The following is a 5,000-nucleotide window of genomic DNA, read 5'->3' as shown; positions in this document are numbered from 1 at the left end:
GAGACCTATGAACTATTTAGTCATTAGGGTGTCATTAGAGATACATGACCAAGTTCTTCAGTTTGATCAGACGCCATCACAGCCAGGCCACAGTGGGTTTTTGTCTCAAACAGCACCCTATTCCCTATATAGTGCACTACCAAACAGCACCCTATTCCCTATATAGTGCACTACCAAACAGCACCCTATTCCCTATATAGTGCACTACCAAACAGCACCCTATTCCCTATATAGTGCACTACCAAACAGCACCCTATTCCCTATATAATACACTACCAAACAGCACCCTATTCCCTATATAGGACACTACCAAACAGCACCCTATTCCCTATATAGTGCACTACATTTGACCGGAGACCTATGAACTATTTAGTCATTAGGGTGTCATTAGAGATACATGACCAAGTTCTTCAGTTTGATCAGACGCCATCACAGCCAGGCCACAGTGGGTTTTTGTCTCAAACAGCACCCTATTCCCTATATAGTGCACTACCAAACAGCACCCTATTCCCTATATAGTGCACTACCAAACAGCACCCTATTCCCTATATAGTGCACTACCAAACAGCACCCTATTCCCTATATAGTGCACTACCAAACAGCACCCTATTCCCTATATAATACACTACCAAACAGCACCCTATTCCCTATATAGTGCACTACCAAACAGCACCCTATTCCCTATATAGTGCACTACCAAACAGCACCCTATTCCCTATATAGTGCACTACCAAAAAGCACCCTATTCCCTATATAGGACACTACCAAACAGCACCCTATTCCCTATATAGTGCACTACCAAACAGCACCCTATTCCCTATATAGGACACTACCAAACAGCACCCTATTCCCTATATAGGACACTACCAAACAGCACCATATTCCCTATATAGGACACTACCAAACAGCACCCTATTCCCTATATAGTGCACTACCAAACAGCACCCTATTCCCTATATAGGACACTACCAAACAGCACCCTATTCCCTATATAGTGCACTACCAAACAGCACCCTATTCCCGAAATAATACACTACCAAACAGCACCCTATTCCCTATATAGTGCACTACCAAAAAGCACCCTAATCCCTATATAGTGCACTACCAAACAGCACCCTATTCCCTATACAGGACACTACCAAACAGCACCCTATTCCCTATATAGGACACTACCAAACAGCAGCCTATTCCCTATATAGTACACTACCAAACAGCACCCTATTCCCAATATAGTGCACTACCAAACAGCACCCTATTGCCTATATAGGACACTACCAAACAGCACCCTATTCCCTATATAGTGCACTACCAAACAGCACCCTATTCCCTATATAGTACACTACCAAACAGCACCCTATTCCCTATATAGTGCACTACATTTGACCGGAGACCTATGAACTATTTAGTCATTAGGGTGTCATTAGAGATACATGACCAAGTTCTTCAGTTTGATCAGACGCCATCACAGCCAGGCCACAGTGGGTTTTTGTCTCAAACAGCACCCTATTCCCTATATAGTGCACTACCAAACAGCACCCTATTCCCTATATAGTGCACTACCAAACAGCACCCTATTCCCTATATAGTGCACTACCAAACAGCACCCTATTCCCTATATAGTGCACTACCAAACAGCACCCTATTCCCTATATAATACACTACCAAACAGCACCCTATTCCCTATATAGGACACTACCAAACAGCACCCTATTCCCTATATAGTGCACTACATTTGACCGGAGACCTATGAACTATTTAGTCATTAGGGTGTCATTAGAGATACATGACCAAGTTCTTCAGTTTGATCAGACGCCATCACAGCCAGGCCACAGTGGGTTTTTGTCTCAAACAGCACCCTATTCCCTATATAGTGCACTACCAAACAGCACCCTATTCCCTATATAGTGCACTACCAAACAGCACCCTATTCCCTATATAGTGCACTACCAAACAGCACCCTATTCCCTATATAGTGCACTACCAAACAGCACCCTATTCCCTATATAATACACTACCAAACAGCACCCTATTCCCTATATAGTGCACTACCAAACAGCACCCTATTCCCTATATAGTGCACTACCAAACAGCACCCTATTCCCTATATAGTGCACTACCAAAAAGCACCCTATTCCCTATATAGGACACTACCAAACAGCACCCTATTCCCTATATAGTGCACTACCAAACAGCACCCTATTCCCTATATAGGACACTACCAAACAGCACCCTATTCCCTATATAGGACACTACCAAACAACACCATATTCCCTATATAGGACACTACCAAACAGCACCCTATTCCCTATATAGTGCACTACCAAACAGCACCCTATTCCCTATATAGGACACTACCAAACAGCACCCTATTCCCTATATAGTGCACTACCAAACAGCACCCTATTCCCGAAATAATACACTACCAAACAGCACCCTATTCCCTATATAGTGCACTACATTTGACCGGAGACCTATGAACTATTTAGTCAATCGGGTGTCATTAGAGATACATGACCAAATTCTTCAGTTTGATCAGACGCCATCACAGCCAGGCCACAGTGGGTTTTTGTCTCAAACAGCACCCTATTCCCTATATAGTGCACTACCAAACAGCACCCTATTCCCTATATAGTGCACTAACAAACAGCACCCTATTCCCTATATAGGACACTACCAAACAGCACCCTATTCCCTATATAGTGCACTACCAAACAGCACCCTATTCCCTATATAGTGCACTACCAAACAGCACTCTATTAAATATATAGTGCACTACCAAACAGCACCCTATTCCCTATATAATGCACTACCAACTCTATATAGTGCACTACCAAACAGCACCCTATTCCCTATATAGTGCAGTACCAAACAGCACCCTATTCCCTATATAGTGCACTACCAAACAGCACCCTATTCCCTATATAGTGCACTACCAACTCTATATAGGGCACTACCAAACAGCACTCTATTCCCTATATAGTGCACTACCAATCCCTATATAGGGCACTACCAAACAGCACCCTATTCCCTATATAGTGCACTACCAATCCCTATATAGGGCACTACCAAACAGCACCCTATTCCCTATATAGTGCACTACCAACTCTATATAGAGCACTACCAAACAGCACCCTATTCCCTATATAGTGCACTACCAACTCTATATAGGGCACTACCAAACAGCACCCTATTCCCTATATAGTGCACTACCAACTCTATATAGGGCACTACCAAACAGCACCCTATTCCCTATATAGTGCACTACCAACTCTATATAGGGCACTACCAAACAACACCCTATTCCCTATATATTGCACTACCAACTCTATATAAGGCACTACCAAACAGCACCCTATTCCCTATATAGTGCACTACCAACTCTATATAGGGCACTACCAAACAGCACCCTATTCCCTATATAGTGCACTACCAACTCTATATAGGGCACTACCAAACAGCACCCTATTCCCTATATAGGGCACTACCAACTCTATATAGGGCACTACCAAACAGCACCCTATTCCCTATATAGTGCACTACCAATCCCTATATAGGGCACTACCAACAGCACCCTATTCCCTATATAGGGCACTACCAATCCCCTATTTAACGGCTTGATGATTCGTTGAGAAGTTGAATCAGGTGTGGTAGCTGTGAAATAGTTTAAATACATGGAACGGCTGGGGGTCCCCGAGGAGAGGTTTGAGAACCCCTGCCTTAGACTGCATGTCCACTGGGTGCTATTTTAAGTAGGCAGCTATAGCTGGTCTCCTGTGAATTCTTACAGGGTACTGGGTTATAATACCATAAATGTATATATTTGTAGGGGGGTCGGGGGGTCAGCTGTTTTATTATATGTTCAAGGCAAGATTTAGTCAGAATAAATCGTTGGACAGAAATACTATTTGATTGTGAGAGCACATCCAACATAGAAAATTATGATGAATAATACATAGAACATGCACAGACCTAGCGGACAACAACAGATGCTATGCTAACTGAAATATAAAGCAACAACAGATGCTATGATAACTGAAATATAAAGCAACAATAGATACAATGATAACTAATGTATAATGCAACATTAGATAATATGCTAACTGATATATAAAGCGACAATAGATGCTATGCTAACTGATATATAAAGCAACAATATATTATATGCTAACTGATATATAAAGCGAAAATAGATTCTATGCTAACTGATATATAAAGCAACATTAGATGCTATATTACCTGATATATAAAGCAACATTAGATGCTATGCTAACTGATATATAAAGCAACATTAGATGCTATGCTAACTGATATATAAAGCAACATTAGATGCTATGCTAACTGATATATAAAGCAACATTAGATGCTATGCTAACTGATATATAAAGCAACATTAGATGCTATATTACCTGATATATAAAGCAACATTAGATGCTATGCTAACTGATATATAAAGCAACATTAGATGCTATGCTAACTGATATATAAAGCAACATTAGATGCTATGCTAACTGATATATAAAGCAACATTAGATGCTATGCTAACTGGTCCCACAACGAAATAGAAAATAAACTGTATGTTGAGATTCAGTTCGGAGATTTTGAGGTGGAAATTAAAAACTTCAGAGGTCTTTTGACATTGCACATTTTCCCTTTCACGTTTGATTAATGCACAGAATGAGCGGAGGAGTTCCACCAGCTGATTGTCAATTGTTTAATTGATTTTTAGTAGATATACAGGGCGGGGGGGGGTATGTACCTAGCTTTTAGAGAGTTGGGCCAGTCACCAAAAGGTCGATTTAAGGCAGTCCCCCACCGCACTTCTCTGATTCAGAGGGAAGACACATTTCAGTTGAAGGCATTCAGTTGTACAACTAATTAGGGACTCCCCCCTTTCTTACATTGGGCCTACGTGTAAAAATAAATAAAAAAGGTGTCTCAGCTCAACTAAATTGTCTTTGGATTCAATTGCATGAACATCTTGACGGCTTTACGAAGTGAGA

At 41.2% G+C, this 5,000-nt stretch overlaps 1 protein-coding gene across 4 annotated transcripts in view; it reads right to left on the bottom strand.

Annotated features, from left to right (window-relative positions):
* The window catches only part of cadm2b (cell adhesion molecule 2b), a 520,268-nt gene that overhangs the window by 232,010 nt on the left and 283,258 nt on the right, over positions 1 to 5,000 (bottom strand). The gene's annotated exons all lie outside the window — the stretch shown is intronic.

The sequence above is a fragment of the Oncorhynchus mykiss genome, chromosome 27 (assembly GCF_057628025.1).
Source record: "Oncorhynchus mykiss isolate SJ-2025 chromosome 27, ASM5762802v1, whole genome shotgun sequence".
Taxonomy (NCBI): Eukaryota; Metazoa; Chordata; class Actinopteri; order Salmoniformes; family Salmonidae; genus Oncorhynchus; species Oncorhynchus mykiss.
The sequence above is the reverse complement of the archived record's forward strand: the minus strand, read 5'-3'. Positions and strand labels throughout refer to the sequence as shown.